The sequence below is a fragment of the Belonocnema kinseyi genome, chromosome 3 (genome assembly GCF_010883055.1).
Source record: "Belonocnema kinseyi isolate 2016_QV_RU_SX_M_011 chromosome 3, B_treatae_v1, whole genome shotgun sequence".
Classification (NCBI taxonomy): domain Eukaryota; kingdom Metazoa; phylum Arthropoda; class Insecta; order Hymenoptera; family Cynipidae; genus Belonocnema; species Belonocnema kinseyi.
Window position 1 is genome coordinate 84,913,815 of NC_046659.1, and position 19,315 is coordinate 84,933,129.

The window sequence follows — 19,315 nt, forward strand, 5'->3', positions numbered from 1 at the left end:
TGCTTTAAGCAGGCTGCTGATTAATTACATAAATTCTCTCCAATTGTGCACCTGAATCTTACGTAAAATTGTTTACATTTGTTTCTACTTTGTAATAACTGTCCTAGTGCTACACGACTCTCGGTAGTAAATTATTTTTATAGAACAAATAAACTGAGAAAACTGAAGTACATACATATAAAGAGACTTTTACTTGTGCAATCAATTTTTGTGAGCCGGTAGAGAATTCGATTTTTTTCTTTCTCAGTTTCGTAATTTCAAGCACTTTCAATTGTAATGATTCAATTTCTATTTTCGATTCATTGTTAACTGTGAACGATTTCATCTTAGAATAATGTATTGCTATCCTATCTAAACATTATTTACACAAGAGAAATTTTTGATTGTCAATGATTTTTTAATATTGGGAAATAATTATGTTCTTAACATTTTGCTACCGTGCTATGATTTAGAAACATATATACATTTTCAAAGAGATAAGAAAAATTAAATTATGAGCGTGGAATATTATTTTAAAGAATTCGAAACAACAATTTAGAAGCTTCGTAATTATGTAGGTCTTATTTTAATAGGTTTAAAAGTTTAATATTTAATAGTTTATTTTAATAGTTTAGGTCTTATTTTAAAAGAATACTTTTAAGTTTTAAAGCTTTCTAAATGTCACGAAAGACAATCTGGAAGATTTTATAACAATTTTCTTTATTTTGCAGAATATAGAAGACTTTAAAGAATACATTTTTAATTTTACGAGATAAACAATTTTTAGAATTAATTCGAGTAAGTTTAAGGGCATGTAATACTTCGTCGTCTGGTCAATCGGGTACAGTTTCCCCGGTTTTTTTCCACAAAAATGAAAATGATTAACAACTGTATTTGGAGATGCTATACAATATTATAACGAACGTCCCCGGACTCTGTTTTAGGGATGATAAGAAACAAAAATTTATTGTGCTGAATACAAATTTTATGCATGTGCACTACTTTGAAGTTATGATTTTTTTTCAGCTCTCTCTCATTACGGCAATGTAGGTATCTGGCGTAGTTAACATTTTTTGAATTAATCCACAAAAAAAAGTGTGCGGAGACGTCCATTAGCATGTTTGCTATCATTGCCCAGATTTTGAAGACAAAATCTTTATTATTGTAGGAAAAAACCGAGGGAATCTAAAGATTTAAAAATAATTACAGGCTTGAAAAGGTTTTAAAAATTGTAACACAAAATGTAGATTTTTGAAAATTTCGAAGAAATTTTTAAAAATATTTTAAGAATTTTGAAAGTTTTCAAGAGAATGAACAGAAAATTGTATTTTTTAAAATAAATTCTAAGATAAATGTAAGAAATATTAGAAAACGTTTAAAATTAATTAATAAAATTTTGAAAGAGAATGTAAAAGCTTTAAAGTAATATTTTGCAACTTGGCAATATCAGAAAATTTTACAAAAGTTTATAGTAGTTTTAGGAGGTATGTAGAAGTTCTAAAATGTTTAAAAATAATTCAAACTGGTAAAGAGTAAAGTTTTTTAAATGTAGATGAAAAAGACGTTTTTTAAGATTTCCAAAAGGTTTCAAGAGAATGAAAACTTTTCATTAGATTCTTGGGAAAAATTAAAATGATTTTTCATTTTGAGAAATTCATTTTAAGAAAATATTTGACAAAATTTTAAAACATTTATAAAATTGTCCAAGAAGAATCTGAAAGATTTTAAGGCAATTTTTTATTTTGAAGAGTTAAAAAAATCATAGGAAAAAGTCGAATAATTTTCAAAGAAATTTATAATGTTAAATGAATTTAAAGAGACAATTGAAGAAGATTTTAAAACATTTCAAATTATTTCACTAGATATCGGAGAAGTGTATCGAAGATTTAGAAACAAAATATTTCAATTTGAAAAAATTAATTATTATTAATTCGAGTAAATTCTAGAGATATTTTACAGTGGGCTTCGAAGGAACTCAACCCAAAATTTATTGCACCTCCCGTTTTCTTTCTGTTTTAATTAATGTGATAGCTGACGATCATTTTGGGAGCAAAATGAAAAAATCGTGAAAGCCTTTTTTGAAATATCTCTATTATTAATTTTTTCGAAGGGATTTTTTGGTTCAGTTTTGTGGAAATAATATTGAAGTGATGAATAATTGGCCTATATAAAAAACTTGACTACAAAAATGTTTAATAACAGTTTTCCTAAAATAACTCTGTTCTTGTGAATTGCAGTTGAAATTTAAAAAAAAAATAAGTTAAAGTAGACAAAATTTTTTTTTAAATCTAAAAAAATACAGTGCTCTAGCTCTAATAAAACTGCAGTTATGGCCTTCTAAATAAGACCTTCTTTTGTGGAACTTATATAGACGTTCATTTCTTTTGAAATTTCTTGCTTCCGTTTTATTCGACATAAAAGAATAGTTTTTAAAATAATAAAAAAATATATAGTTCTTTACTAAAGGAAGAAACTCAAACAAACTTGTAGAAAATGTTTTTCTGGAAAAATAGGCCATAATTTATTAAAGTTCAATCTTTTTTTTTAATTGGTAAGAAGCAATAGTAAGAAAAACTTAATTTACTAAAACTGTTGTTAAAATATTTATTTTTCACATCTTTTAAACTGTTTTCATAAAAAATGTGTTTCTTTCATAAGAAGTAACAGAGAATATTCATCAAAAATGTTTTTTTTTCATAAGAAATGACTGAGAATACTTTTCAATTCATAAAATCATAGAAAACTTTTTCCCAGAGACCTGCTTTTGCACAACTACCTTGAAGTACTTAAAATTATTTTTTCCCCTATTTTGCCTCTACTTTTTTTTTAATTCCCCTTCTCCCGTATTTTGAAAAAATTTAACAATGTGCATGAATTTTCAACCATGCACTTGAATTTTCAAACGAATGGATTTTTGACTAAAAAGAATAAATTTGCAACCATAATAGAATAGTTAAATTTTCAATTTAAAAATTAACTGTCAACCAAAAATCAAACGGATTTTCAACAAAATTCTTAAATTATCAACCTAAGAGATGAATCTTCAACAATAAGAAAACAAATGTTTAACAAAAGAGGTCAATTTTCAACTAAATAGATGAATTTTAAACTAAAATGAGATATCAATAACCAACAGAATACATTTTTACCGAGTCAGTTTAACTTTCAACCAAGTAGATGAATTTCAAAAGAATACGCACGCAGAAGAAATTTTCCTTTATTTTTTTGAAACGTTGTCTTTTTTGGTATAAAATTATCTTTTTGCAGGCGAATTTTTTTTCAATTCATCTACTTGGTTGAAAAATCATTCCTTTGGTTAGTGATTCATCATTTGTGTTCAAAATTTATATGCTTGATGCAAAATTGATCTGTTCAGTGGAAAATTCGTTTGTTTTAAATCAATCTTTTTTTCTTTGAATTTCAAATTTTAGTTGAAAATTCATGTATTTTATTAAAACATTGTCTTTTTTGGGAAAAAATTAATGTTCTTGGCGGAAACTTAATGTTTTAATTCATCTACTTGTTTGAATGTTCAACTGCTTGCTTCAAAATGCATTTTTTTGATTACAGATTTATCATTTCTGTTGAAAAATCATCTATTTTATGGGAAATTGAAATATTTGGTTAAAAATTAAACTTTTTGGTTAAAAATTCATTTATTTCGTTGAAAAATTGTCTTTTTTGGTAAGTGGAGAATTAATTTTTTTAAATTCATCTACTTGGTTGGAAGTTGAACTGATTGGTTAAAAATTTATCCTTTTGTCCAATGATTTCTCTTTTTCGTTTAGCAATTATTTTTTTGCTGCAAAGTGATCTGTTTTGTTAAAAATTCGTTTTTTTTGCTTAAATTTTTTGCTTAAATATTTAGTTGTTTATTTTAATTCATCTACTTGGCTAAAATTTAAACTGTTTGGTTAAAAATGCATTGCTTTGGTCATTGATTTATCATTTTAATTGAAAATTCACCTGTTTGGATAATTTTTTAAAACTATTTTGTTGAAAATTCTTTTTTTATAATAATCTTTTGTAGTTGAAAATCCATGCATTTTCTTAAAAATTAGTCAATTTTTGTATAAAGTTAACCCTCTTAGCGGAAAATTGGTTATTTTTTAAATTCATCTACTGTGTTAAAAGTAGAACTGCTTTGCTGGAAATTCATTCTTTTGGTTAATGATTCCTTATTTTAGTTATGTAATTTAAATCTTTAAAAAGTTGCTATATACATCTGTTTTTTTTTTTAAATTTCGTTCATCGCTTATAGTGTCGTTTACAAATGGTTAAACTAGAAATATTCCCTAACCAATGATTTTACGCATTATCCTAGTTAAGAATAATGAAACTCCATTTTTTAATTGCAACTTTCTAAGATTAATCCACATCAGGTTTCCTTAACCTAGCACAGAAAAACGTAGATCGTCAAAAGTACAACAATTCGGTGGTGATATGAGTTGCAACAAAAATGAGATGCCGGAGAATGAGTTGGTTTATCTCCCTTATGAAAAAAACATTGGTAAGTACTGGATACTATAATTACCAATACTTATTTTTCATAAGAGCTGTCCCAGCTAAACTTTTAGCTGGATTTCGTCTTCTTAGGAAATATAGCTGTGTTACATAAATATCTAGCGGTTTCAGCTAAATTTTGCTAGATAATTTCTAGATTGCCAATTTAGCTAAAACAGCTAGGAAAGGGCAATAGATCCTGTTGAATAAATCCTGCTGTGCTTCTCTCCAAGACAATCGGCCATGAAATTTATGAGAGAGGCCATATACTTTGAAGGAAATGATTTCTTTAAAGTGGAAACTTGCAAATCAGTAAGCCACGCCTAAACTCCATACTTTTAAGTCAGCCTGCAAAAACTGGACGAAAATTCATCTTTTCTGTTGAGTATTATCTCTTATAGTTGTACACTTGAAGTGTTTTCATCTTGAGAAAAAAAATCTCATTTAGAGACCAAAACAACTGAGTGGCAACAAAAATCATCCCACTCTTTTTCTGCGAGGTCAGCATTTTGAAGAGTAGTAATTTTTAATATTTAAAATTAAAATTTGTCTCATAATTTGTACATCTCAAATGAGAATAAGAATGATAATGAGTCTCTTTTGAAAGGTAACAAAATTACAGCCAAATGGTGGTGGATGTCTCTACAGGAACCTAGTAAGGGGAAACAATACCTATATAAAGCTTGAATGGTGAAGATGCTCTCAGCAATTCACTCTCACCTTTCTCACAAGCGTGTGCACAAGTCGTTCGGGTACTCGCGAGAACGGTCCATGTAGCCTAAAGAAGCATCGCTTGATTCAACAATAATTACCTTCAATTCACAGGTGAGTTCCGTTCGTCTTTACTTCCTCATCCGGATTGCAGAAAGTCCATCGCTAACATTCTCGTTATAAAGTGCTAACATACTTTCCAGTGATTTTTATCAAACCACGTGTTCAGAAAATTATATCTCTTTAGTAGAAAAATAATTTACATTAATTAAAACAATTTTATTTAGTATTGTAAAGACTCCCGAAGTAAATATATTCCCACTTTGCAGAATAAAAGAGAAAAGGTTGAGAAAGATTTATTTTAATTGGGCAGCTATCTTCAGTTACGTGACAATAGTAGCACTAAACACTGATCGATTAATCAATTAAATAATAAACACTGTCTTAATTAATTACGTATTGCTCAGTCCTGAATGTATATTTGCAGTTAACTGAAACTTGAAAGGCCGAAAGACGATGGTTCCGAAACGTGGAACTCCATAATAACGATTTTTTTAAAGTTTCTAGAATCGGTGAAGACTTAGTTAATAATTCGAAAGGATAGTAAATATAAATTTAATTAAAATTTAAATCATTAGAAAAAATATTTCGGTTAGACTGGTTAGATTAATAAATATAAAGATGCTAGATTTGTAGAAATCCTAATCTTCTTCAACTCTTTTGTATAAACTTTTGTTGTTGCTCATGATGTTGTTTTGTTATTTAAAGCCAATTAAATCATTTGAATTTAAATATTAAAAAAATAATTTAGGTTAGACTGGTAAACTGTTAGAAGCCACTAACGGATATTTATTTTTTAGTTAATATAAATGATTTATTTTAGAGAATGGAGGTTGAGAGGTTGATAAATTTGCCTGTGCACGCGATTGTTCGGTATGTGTAAGACTGTTCCCAACTGTTCCGTACCGTTTAATTAGTGAAATTAAATCGTTAGACGTTTATTTACAACAAAAAGAAAAATTACAAGTCATCTTTATTCTTCGCAATTACAGTGCACGAAAGTGTTTTATAATCAAATTCTTTGGTATATTTTAAAATAATTTCTTGCTTCTTAATAAGATGAGATAAACTGGATAGTGTAGCTAATCACCTGGCAAACCTGGAAAACCTGGAATTTTGTTAAGAGCTTGTTCAATTTTTTTTTCAAAACAATATAAAATTAAATAACAATGTTCTTCCATTTGTAAAAATATTTTTATATTAGTGGGTTTAACTATGTATTTTGTTAAAAAGTCTTTTTTATTTGGTCGAAAATTAATTATTTAAATATCAATTTACATATTATATTTTTGGTGAAAAATTGATACATTTTGTTGAAAATTTATATTTTTTGGTAGGAAATTCGTCGTTTCGATTGAAAATTCAAATATTCCGTTAAAAATTCACATTTTTGCATGAAAATTGAATAGAATGGTGGAAATGATTTTTTTCTTCTCTTGAGTGAAAAATCATTTTTAGTGGAAAATTCGTATTTCTTGGTTTAATTGAACTATTTTTTATTTAAAATTATGAAGTGTCTAGATCTAGACGCAGTCTTAAAAGTAAAATATTTGTTGGTTTTAATATAAACTATTATATTTTTAATTGATAATTTATCTTTTTTAGTTGAAAATTAAACTACATGGTTAAAAGGTAAACTGGTTAAAAGTTCCTTTTTTTGTTCTTGTTGAAAAAATACATTTTTCAACTGAAAATATATATCTTTTTTCATTGAAAATTCATGTTTTTGGTAGAAAATTCCACTATTCTAGTTAAATACTCATTATTTTAGTTAATATTTTTTAATTCGACTATTCAGTGGAAGATTTATCCATTTAGTTCGAAATTCACCACTTGAATTTTTTAACTATTTAAGTATCCCATCTCTAGTTAAAAATTTGTCTTTTTTTAGTTGAAAATTGAACTGTTTGTATGAAAATTCGTCTTTTTGGCTAGAAAATTAGACTTCCTTGTTAAAAGTTGATCTTTTTGATTAAAAACTCAACCATCGCAGTGACAAAATATTTTATTAAAAAATTCATTACATTGGTTCAAAATTTGTTTTTATTTTTGTTTGAAAATTATATTTTAAATAAAGATTTAATTCTTGCATTTTGAGTGAAAAATGATTCTTTTTGGTTTAAATACAACTATATAAGTAGAAGGTTCATTATGTTCCTTGCAAATTTAACTATTTTGTTAAAAATTTGTTTTTATTTTTAGTTGAAAATTAAGTTTTGAATTGAAAATTTAACTGGTCCAGTTTTAGTTAAAAATTTATGTTTTTAGTTGAAATTTCATCACTTTAGTTGGAAATGTAACTATTTTGTGAAACATTTATTTTTATTATTGGTTAAAAATTAATTTGTTCAACTGAAAATTTAACTATTCTATTATCTATATTAATTTTATTCAAAAAATGATCTACTTTCATAAAAAATCTGCTTATTTCCCTAGTTTTCCTATGTACTATGAACCCGGAAAAAACATAAAGTTATCAGGGAATTTCTTTCCAGGATTTCAGTACGCATTTAATTAAAAATGGCTTTAGAAGGAAAATTAGAAATTTTAACGACAAACTATAAAAATCTCTTTTTTAAGTAAAAGGTTAATTACGTAAAAATATAATTTATGTAGAATTACAATATGTATTTTAACTAAGGAAAGATGCAATAATTAGCATGGAAAGTGTAATCACTGCGAATGGTAAATTAACAATAAATGCATTAATAGGGATAATAAGGATAAACGAACAAAGAGTAATTAGCACTTGTTAAGGTCGGCGTTCTAGGTGATGAACAAATAATACGCGGCAAAGTTTGAAGCGGGGGAGTGAAAAAATTATCTTTGTTAAAACGAGAGAGAGAGAGAGAGAGAGAGTATGAAGTAAGGATTAGGCAGAGTCACGTTAGTTTTTCTTAGCACCTCTTAAAGAAAGTGATTTGCATACAACTTACACTCGAGTGCAGTGTCAATATTTAGCCATTTTATTATAATCTACAAACACATCGATGATTTAAAATCAGGTTGAAATTAAGAAATCATGTTCATTTTTCCAATTTCCGTACATAATTTGATTAAGAATAATTTTATAACTAGTTCCACTTTCAAAATACTTATTCAGGTCACGCTCAGACTTCGCAGTCTTCCCATCATTCTGGTTGAAAATTCTTTTTATACTGTGGAAAATGAATCATATTTAGTTAAAAATTCGACTACTTGGTTGTAAATTCATCCGTCACATTTTAGCCGAAAATTCATCTCTTTGATTAAAAAATATACTAGTTTCATTTCAATTCTTGTTTTATGCTGAAAAATAATTTTTTCAACTGAATATTTATCTATACCGTGTTTGCCTGATTTTTTTAAATTTATACTATTTGTTTAAAACTTCAACAATTATGTTCAAAATTTAATTATTTTCCTAAAAATTAAATTACTTTGTTTAAAAATCATCTTTTCTTTATCGTAAATTTAACTGCTTTGTTGAAAATTTATCTTTGTAGTTGAAATATCAACTATTACGTGTTTGGATTACGTGTTGAGGATTAAGTTTTTGAATATTTATTGAAATTTTAATTACTTCATTGAAAGTTGAACACTTATCCTAAAAATTCATTTGTATTGTTGAAAACTTATAATTTTAGTTGAAAATTGATCTCTTTTGTTAAAAACTTAACTATTTTGTTGAAGATTCGGTTTTTTTTGTTGAAAATAATTATTTTTCTTTGAAATTTCAACTGTTTGTTTAAGAATTCAACTACTATTTTGATATTTTGTTTTTCTTTTTAATTCAAATATTTTAGAAAAAAGTAATCTATTTTCCCGAAAATGCAATTGTTTTGTTGAAAATTCGTCCTTTTTTCTGAATTCCACTGTTTTTTGTAAATGTAAAATAAACATTTTTATTGTTTGAAATATCAAATTCACATGTTTTGTTGAAAATTAATCTTTTTTATTGAAATTTTAACAACTTGGTGGAAAGTTGAACTCCTGTATTAAAGATTTATTTTTAATGTTGAAGATTCATTATTTCGTTTGAAAATTAATCGCTTGCGTTGAAAACTGATTATTTTTAATTTAGCTGCTTGGTTGAAAATTCATCTTTTTGGTAGATAAGCCATTTTTTAAATTAAAAATTTATCTATTGTATTTTTGGTTGAAATGTAATTGTTTTTAGTTTAAAATTCGTTTTTTTTGTTAGAAAATTAATCTTTCTGTTTAAAAATTGAACTACTTAGTTGAAAATTTAACTGTTTTGTAGAATAATTGTCATTGTGTCTTGAAAATTCAATTATTTTGCTAAATATTTTTCTTTTTGGTTGAAAATTTGTCTTTTTTCGTTAAAATATCAACTATTAAATGTTTGGCTAAGAATTCAGCTGTTTATTAAAATTTTAATTACTTGTTTGAAAGTTGAATTCCTTCCTCAAAAATTGATTTTTGTTTTTGCTTGAAAGTTCAACTATTTGATTGTCTCTGCAAGTTTGGTATGAAAAATTAATCTTTTTGGTTGAAAATCCAACTATTTTGTTAAAAATGCAATATATTTCGACTTAAAATCAAAAGCGTTTCGCATTGTATTCATTAAGGCTCTTTATTATATTTTATGTTATATTTAATAATTTCGATCCAAAAAATCAAAGCAGATATTTTTTACTTTACACGGAGAGAAATTTTAAGAGATTTTCACGGAAGCACGTGATTTTAAAGCTAGAATTTTTACGTGTTTTAAAAGTCTCGGACCTTATGATTCAAAAGCATGGAATTCTAGACTTGAGCGCAAAGGATCGTGGCCTAATGCCTAAAACTTCGAGACCTGTGCTTTAAACGCAAGCGTACCGAGATTACGAGTAATTCAATTAGAAAGAGCCTTAAAAAAGAAAGGAATTTAATTTCGCAAACTTGTATCTAAAATGAAAATAACTATAAGTAACATTGTCTGTTTTCTACTTTTAGATAATTTGCTACTAATTGTAGTCTCCTAGGTCTGCACATTCTTTCATCAGAATCTTCATAAACATGTACACGAAAAGAAGTAAAATTAATTATAATGTTAATGTTAAAAATGATATTAGACTCTATTCCGCTCTCAAGCCTAATAATTAATGACGAAATTTATTTAAACTGAAATTGATTAATGCAAATTGACTAATTCCTTATTTGCTCTAAAAAACTATTGTAACATGTGTAGACGCAACGGCTCGATTATAAATTACCCGTTGGTAATAAATTTAATATTGAATGTTTCTTTATAGGCACTAGAAATGAAAGTGAAAGCATTTCTTTGATGTTGATAGAATATTTTAGACATCTTCAAGTATCTTCCTTGTCAGTTGTTGGAAAGATACAACTATAAGAGAAATAACATCGGGTCCCTTCATTTGCGTTCTTTAAGACCTCGTAATAGTCGTTCACCATTGTATGTTGATTTTAAGTGAATAACACGTGGCTCTTTTCGATGGACGAAGATGCGAAAGTACTCTCATCCTTTTCTATTTTCTGGAATGTACCCACATTCAGAGTGACTCAGTGGCTGCCAGCGGCACGAGTTCATGTTTCCGTAAGCTTAATGTTGCAGTTTCTATACGTACACCCATTTATCTGGCATTCGTGCTACCGTTAATCAAAGACAGTCAAGATATCAGTGATTAAAGTTGAGTCGATATATTTTATCCCCGAGGTAGAATTGAAAGTTTCATCTGTTGAAGAGATGACTGATGGATATTAATATTAGATTCATTGCCACCTCGATTAAGCTTCACAGTGTCAATAAATTTATAAAGTTGTGGAAATAAAACGGTCAAACGTTGATATAAATATGATTTCACTTTTGTAAGTATTTTACAATGTGGTTACTTTCACGTTTTGAATTTGTCTTTGGTCCAGTATCGAAATACGTTTGGATCCGGAAAAAATCAGATGTGGAAAATTTTTGTATTAAATTATTATTTTTTAATTGTTCAAAATTGAAGTCTCCTTGATAATAGTGAGGAATTAAAAGAACAAAAATAGACATATTATGAAATGTATAATTTTAAAGCTCAACTATGAAATTATTAAAAAAAAAAAACCAGTGATTGGGAAAACACACTCTAAAATATCTATATTCAAATTGAAAAAAAAAATAATAAAACAAAAAAGTAGAAAGAATTTTTTTAAATTTGACCTGGGGAATTTGGGAGCGTGTTTTCTGAATTTGATTCTTCGATTTTTTTTAATTTTAAGAATTTAATAGCTGCATTTTAATATTGGACGTTGAAGGGAAATGTAAAATTATAAGGGCTTAAAATTCACGAATTTTCGAAAATGAGATTATTGGATCAAAACATCAAAACAAATTGATTGAACCGTTTATGACGACTGACATGTTTTGAAGCGAAAAGTAAATTCTCATTTGTTTTTTAAAATTCGAAATTTGATTTTTCATCAACGACCAACGTTTTTTTCAGCAAGTCCAAACGTGTGCTTTGAAACCTGATAATATTTTTTAATCAAATTTTTTTCCATTGATTTATCAACTCAATAGCTTCAAAGTTTTTTAGCGACTCAGAAATTCAATAGCTAACCAATAAATTCCAAACTTTAAAACATTTTTAATTGGATATTTTATTACCGTCCAAATTGAAAAAACGTGATCCTCGAGCGGAAAAAAACTTTTTCCCTGAACTTTCTCGGAAACAAATAACATTTTCAAATGAAGTTTTTCAGGATTTAATTCAGCGCTGATTTGACTGAAAAGTTTCTTTTTTATTTTAAGTTAAAAATTCGATCTTTAAGGACCTTTTTTATCTCTTCAGTAAAACTGTATGCATGTGAGCTAGGCTCTTATGCCTGCCATGCCGTTCAATTTTAGGCTTTGGACGATCAAAATTACGTTTCAAAAGAATATAATTTAAAAGTTTAAAATAATTTAAATAGTTTGAAATTTAATTTCTTAATTAAATTTCACTTAAAATTTTTGTATTTTTAATTGTAATTCTCAAAAATGAATGATTTAAAAAGTCCCTCCAAAATATAAAAATTCAGATTGTAAGTGCTTGAAGTTAAGAGAGATTTCAGTAAGCTGAGAATTTTTCAACTATAATTGAATTTTTGTAATATTCTGCATTATTTATTCCAAATTGGAAGTCTTAATGGTTAAGAATTTTTGGATTAAAACGTTATAATTTGAATGATTTTAAATATTCAAAACTGGGTAACTTTAAATTTAAGTCGTTTAAAATTGTAAAATATTCGACAATCCTGAATTCTCATACCATTAAAACTTAAATAATTTTAACTAACTAACTTAAATAATTTTAACAAGAAACATTAAAAAATGCACAATTTTAACTTATAATATTCCAAATAAATGTTAATTAGTTTCATTTTAATTAATTAAATAGAAATAATGTAGAATAAAAAATACAATCTTATATGGTATCAGGAAACCCGAAATAAAGAGATGTTTAAAGTTTAATAACTTGAAACGATAAAACCCGAATCATTTTAAGGAAAAATGTTCAAAATTGTATAATTGCAAATAAAGTTCGCAAATGTCAGAGTGCAGTTATTATTGGATGGCGTAAAAGTAAAACCGAAGATGTTATTAGTACCTTTTTTTTACATAAAGACTCTCAATCAAAGTTGGTGAACCCAAACGAGCAGTAGGCGCATTATTGCCATACCGATAACTGTTATGCAAGAAGTTAAGTGATGAATGATGATAGTTAAGAATCTTCGAAAGGGCAGATAATGACATCTTATTGTCCATTGAAGAATCTGAAAAGCCCGCTTTCACGTTGTTTTACGACTTACATAGGCACAGACTCATCAAACGGTACCGATCAACTTTCAGTTTTATTGGAATTACGTGGACCTCGTGGTGTAAGACTGTAAGCAAAGGCTACACGACACTGCTAAAAATAAAATTTATGCCAATTACTCTCTTCCTGAAGATGGAAAGTAACCAAAAATCTGCGAAATTACCAACGTTTGTTTATTATAATATTTTTAAATTAAAAGTAAAGATTTAATAACACAATCTGATTTCTTTTGCATTTTATCATAAATTTATGTCCCGTGTCAATGCGGTAAAACCTATTGTATTTTGCCTTTATTTTAAAACCCCGGAGAAATATAGGTCTATGCACGGGTCACCCTCGCTGCTAAGTACCATTCAAGTCCTTTAGCGTGAGTACATATACCCCAGGTGGGCTTAGAATCACTGAATGAATTTAAGCATAATTAATGATAACCACCGACTGCATCCAACTTAATTAGAAGACGTTTGGTCAGGGGAGAGGAAAACTGCAGGAAACCGCCACCCGAGTTCAGCCGGTTTTTCCACAGTCGCTCACGGTTTTCGCTTTTCGCAGGTATTTTACAGTTAAATTTAAATTCTTAAAAAACCTGCTCTGATAATTCAGTATGACTATTTAGGCTTATGAAAAACATTCGTCTACTCATGCCGAATTTTAGGACGACGAGATACTTCGTTTAAATTTTATAACTTTCGATTTAAATATTCTAAATGGCTTAGTTTCATTTTCAAACGTAAAAAATGCATGATTTAAGATTAAATTTATTTGTTACTAAATGCCTCCAGAATAAATTTAAAAAAAATGAAGAAAATAATTTATCAAATTCAAGCTTAAAAAATGAGACGATTTTAGAACTAAGCATTGTAAATTGAATAATTATTTTTTATTCAAAAATATTCCGAAATATTTGCAGTTGAAACATAACTAAAAAATTTAAAAAAATTAAAAAGCCTTTAAACTAATTTTTTGTTATTCAAAAGTAAGCAGGTAAAAAATGGATGTTAAAAATTAATCCTATTTCTAAAAATTAAGGGTTCTTTTTTATTTCATTTGTACTGAAAGAAAAGCTTAGATTTTTACTTGGAATACCTGCAAGATAAGAACTCTTTTAATCTAATTTAAAAAATTGTTCAGATTTAAACAAGAAAGCCTTCAGAATAAGAAGATTTTAGAACTAGGTATTGCAAATTTAATAATTTTTAGTTGAAAATGTTCCAAAATATGAAAATTTCAAACTCATCTGGAAAAAAATAATTTTTAATTTAAAGGCTCAAAATTGTGCAATTTCAGAAATCGTATTCGTAGCAATCTTGTTTTTATGTTTAATTTTTTATTTTTAATCTACCAGATGTCCTTATATTGTCCCTTTTTAAGTTCAAGATTTAGAAGAAATAATTTTTTTTTCAATTTTAAACGTTTTGAGTGAGAAATTTGAGATACTTTATATATAATTAATTTCAAATTATTAAATTTTAAACAGCTTCATTTAAAAATGATTCAAGTAAAATTTTTTCCATTCCATTCTAAATATTTTCATATTTTAGAAATTCTCCTGAATCTAGAATTTTTTGGTTGGGAACGTTTACAGTTAGAAATCGTTCAATAATTTTCTTCAGAATTTGAACCGTTTTAAATTCGAAATTATTAATTATTGCGCAAATTTGTTTAATAATTCATATTTAAAAATGTTGTTAATCATGTTTTTTTATTGTCTATATTTTGAATGTTAGGAAATAAAAATCGAAAGACTTGAACGCGCTCATTTACTGGCAATTTGTTAAATAAGAGAGAGCAATAATATTATGTAGAAGGGAGATTGTAAATAACAAGTAGGTGGTAAATAGAGAGATCTTTCTCTTTGAGTCTTGACAAATTGTTTTCTGCGTTTATTTGCGTGAGGAAAGATGTGCGTAATTGGCATCAGCGATTTTCCCACTTGACCTTTAGCATTGTAAAATGTTTTTAAGCATTGACCCAAAAAGAAATTAAAAATAATTTTTTTTAGTATTAAGAAAAACAAAAGGGTGGCAAATTACATGGGTAGACAAGTAGCGCAATCACTGCTCGTATAATGTCACTATTTTTCGCTATCTTCGATTATATTTCTTGAGAATTCTTATCTATATGTTCGTTATATAAGTGTTGTGAAATAGAAATGGCTTTTTCGCATTTTCACCTGCGGCCGAGGGGCCATTCGTTCTCGAATATAATTTTTTTGTTTCAAATATTCAGAAATCTAAATTTTTAAAAATCTTTTCAGGTTTTAAATTATTTTTCATTCATCTCAAAACCTTTGAATATAGCGCAAACTTATTAGATTTTCCTAAATTAATAATTAGTTTATTTTGATTTATTCATCCTTTTTTTAATCATTCTAAATATTCACTTAGAATTAATTTTTTCAAAATAAAACATCATTGCAATTTTCACAGGAGTTTCAAGCAATTCTTTTTATCAGCTTAAAACATTTAAAAATCCTTGAATGGTATAAAAAACTCTGCTGTAATTTGCACAAATTTACATTTGATTTTTAATTTTTGGAAATATTTTTAAGTTTTAAATCAAGTTGGTATATTTTTAAAACTTCTAAATATCTCTAAAATTTACGCGAATTTTTAAATTTTATAATTTAATAATTGTTATTTATATATCAAAATTCAATAATTTTACTTATAAATTTTAGAAAACTCAAAAATAGAACAATTAAAATTGTGGCGTTCAAAGTGTAAATTTATTCGTCTAAAATTTTACGGATTGAAGGTTTTATATTTCAAACAATTCAGTTTCAAGTTATTAAGTTTTGATAATAAACATTTAAATATTTCTATATATCAATCAATGGTTCTTTTTCTCAATTATAATTTTTTCAATTGAATTGGTTTTACACTTTAATATTTTAGATCGATTTTTCTTCTAAAAATTTCTAAAATTCCGTGTCAAAAAATAAATTCACTTTTATTTCCCGTTTTTCACCACCCTCAAAAATTCCTAAATATTACCCGATTAAATTTTCCTTTTCCATATATTATTTTTCTCACAAGAGGAAACATGTATGTGAAATTTGTGATGAAAATAAACTCTCGGGCACTTCAATTTTGACAACAAATCAAATTCCGAATCCATAGAAAAGCTTCAACTATTCTGATTACATTTCGCTTATCGATTTCTAACGTTTCGAATCGTCATTATGATTATACTGTAATTTTGAAGGTTTACCTTACTACTAAGTTAAGTTATTCATTTATTAACGTTAAGTTATTCCACTTTTAAAGTTTTCCCTCTGCAAGAAAATTGTAAATTGTTGAACAATTCTAATCAACATTATTCAATTTTAAAACAAAAGAAGTATGGAATTTAAATAAAATAAAATTTAAATAAATTTAAATTTTTTAAATTAAAAAATTTAAAGAAATTTTTTATTCATTCAAAACAAAATGGGCTTCACACAGGGGTCATAATCATTTCTCAGAAACCACCTCAACTTTAACCACGTTTTGTGACAAAATAACATTTGTTTCCTTACATATTTCTAACATTTATCGATAGGCCAACACCTAAAGTACTTGTTACTGTAAAAAACGATTTTCGACCAAAGTGGTTTTGATTTAGTCGTTGAACCTGAGTGTTTGAAACTCTGAAACTCACACACTCACTTATCCTCAAAATATTAAAAAGTTATAGAAAAATATCTCTTTAAAATTTTTTCCTATCTCACGTTATTTCCCAAATTTTTGCGAAAATGTGTGAAAAATCCTTAAATATTTTTTTTTTACAATAAAATTTTTTGTTGTGATGAAAAACAGAAAAAGACTGTTCAATTATGCTCTTCTTTATTTTTAGACAACCATGAGATATTATTTTAGAACTGTTTTAAAAAAATAATTGTATTTCTTTGACGTATTTCATATCTTGTGGTGTTTTAAAAAACAAAAGGTGAATTTTCGTTTTCCAGACAAAAGAATGCTCTCTTCTCACGAAAGGTGCGGGCACAGATTTAATCTAGAAAAAATCAAAAGAAAAATAAACGGTGGAATTTTGAATGAATTCACATTGAATATTTTCAGAAACTTGTTTATTTTTTGGTTGACAATTAATTTTTTCACTCAATATTTAACTGTTCTATTTTGGGTTAATAATTGTTTTTTTTTTACAAAAATTCATTTACTTGGTTAAAATTTGAACTACTTTGTTAATAAATCATCTCTGGTTGAAAATTGTACTACTTTGTTGAATATTCATTTTGCTTTTGGCTCGAACTTAATGTCTAATTTTTTTGCAAAATAAAGCAATAAATATAAAAATTTTAAACAGCAAGCTGAAATTTTATTTTAGTATTCCGTTTGTAAAAGATTCTGTATTAAAAATTTTAAAAGATTAAAACGACGGTCTTTTAATATTAATTTATCAGGCAAAATAACAAATTGGTTAGAGAAAAATCCGACAAAAGTCTATGAATTTAGAAATAAAAGCGGAAAAATTTCCACATCCAGAAAAGTAACAGAGCATGAAATGAAATAATTTTAAATTGAACAGCTTTTAATTAAAAAAGTTCAAATTTGGATAATTGCGCACTAAATTTTCAAAAATGCCCAACTTTGATTTAAAATTCGACAATTTTAAAATGTTTTAAAATGTTGTGAAATAGAAATTTTCGTTTGACATTTTGGCCCATGATACTTGGCGTTTATAGTTGAACTATCGTCCATTATGTTCAAGTTTAATCTAAAAGAGAATCTTCCAATCTCTTGCATATAAGGAAATCAATGTCCCCGTGACCCAGACCTATTGGCTGGGTAATAGTTTTCGCGGAGAAATCTTCGAGCGCATAAAGGCATTCAATGAGATTCGCACAATTTAATCGCATTGCTTTACACATTTAGGACTTGTATTACTCAAAAGGTGATGAAAAATGCTCAGAATTTTATTTTTATTTGGTTAAACGTTTATTTATTAAAATTCTCATTTGCAAGTGTCTTGATGATATTGTAGATGTAGATTCTACTTCGAAGTGATGGGCTTGAAGATTGATGTCTTCATCAGGAGACGGCAAAAGAGGCTCTTTTATGGAGTCGGTCACTTAAACATTATTTATGAAATAATATACATTATTTGGCTTCTGACATTCAAATACCGGAAGCAAATTAACTTTCGTTTTTTATTTAGTAAAACTTGGCTGAATTAACCACACATTGTGAGGGAAAGTCGTTTATAATTAGAAACATTAATTTGAATGGGTTTTATCTAAATATTTTTTGAGTTTTTATCTTTTACAAAATTAACTCTTTTTATGATTTATCATACAATTTTCTTTTGTAAGGGCTAATTAATTGTATTAATTATCACAAATGAAAAAGTTCAAAAGGTACAATTAGAAATTGAAAACGATCATTAACTAATAATGTCATATTTAAATTGTTATTATTGCGTTGATTAAAAAACTGTAATTTAATAATTAAATATTTGGCTATTTTGAGTTTAGTTTTTTAAATCTAATAAATTACTAGTGAAAGCACTTGAAGTTAAATATGTCAAAAAGGAAATTAAATTTGATTAAATTTTAATTTATATCAATTTTCAAAATTAAAATTCAACCATTTTCAAAAATTGTTTGACATGAAATCTGGAAACTTTGCAACTTTAAAGCGTCCGTTTGGACGTTTGCATTTATTAAAGCCTTCTCGTTCAATCACTGAAGTAAAGCAGAGCTTTACTGGGTTATATTCGGATAGGAGTTTTCACTCCCAAACTATTACTAAAAGTATGCACATATAAAAGATCCTTTCCATTTTGAATAATTTAAAACTGAATTTTTGTTTTAAATTATTAAATTTAATTAAGCGTTTTAAAATGATTTTTAATTCTTGACCCTTGGTTTTATTTTTAATTGGAAAGTAGACAAATTTTGATTTTTTTAAATATATCATTTTTTCATAATTTACACACTCTTTGCCCTTTTCCTCTCTTTCCCCCCTTTTTAAAAATTCCTCTTTCCCCCAGTTTTTTCCTTTTTACTATTTTTATCATTTTTTCACTTGAATCCGAACTGAGTTATTAGAACCCGATAAAATCGGATTAAAAAATGTACTATTATATTCTTGCTTCAAAATTCATCTCTTTTGCATAAAAATTTAATTATTTGATAGCAAATGTAATTATTCTGTTGAATTTTCCGAAATTTTCCGAAAATTGATAGTTTTAATTGAAAACTTAACTATTACATTTTTCGCTAAAAGTTCATCTTTTTTGGTTGTACATTCAACTAACAGGTTGAAAGTCAG

The 19,315-nt window shown here is 26.8% G+C and overlaps 1 protein-coding gene across 1 annotated transcript in view; it reads left to right on the top strand.

The window, feature by feature from the left end:
* The first annotated feature begins 5,180 nt into the window (after positions 1-5,180).
* Positions 5,181-19,315, top strand: part of LOC117170170 — a 37,135-nt gene continuing 23,000 nt past the window's right edge. Inside the window, exon 1 of the mRNA XM_033356745.1 lies at positions 5,181-5,307. The gene's annotated coding sequence lies outside the window, so the exon portion shown is untranslated. The remainder of the gene's footprint in view (positions 5,308-19,315) is intronic.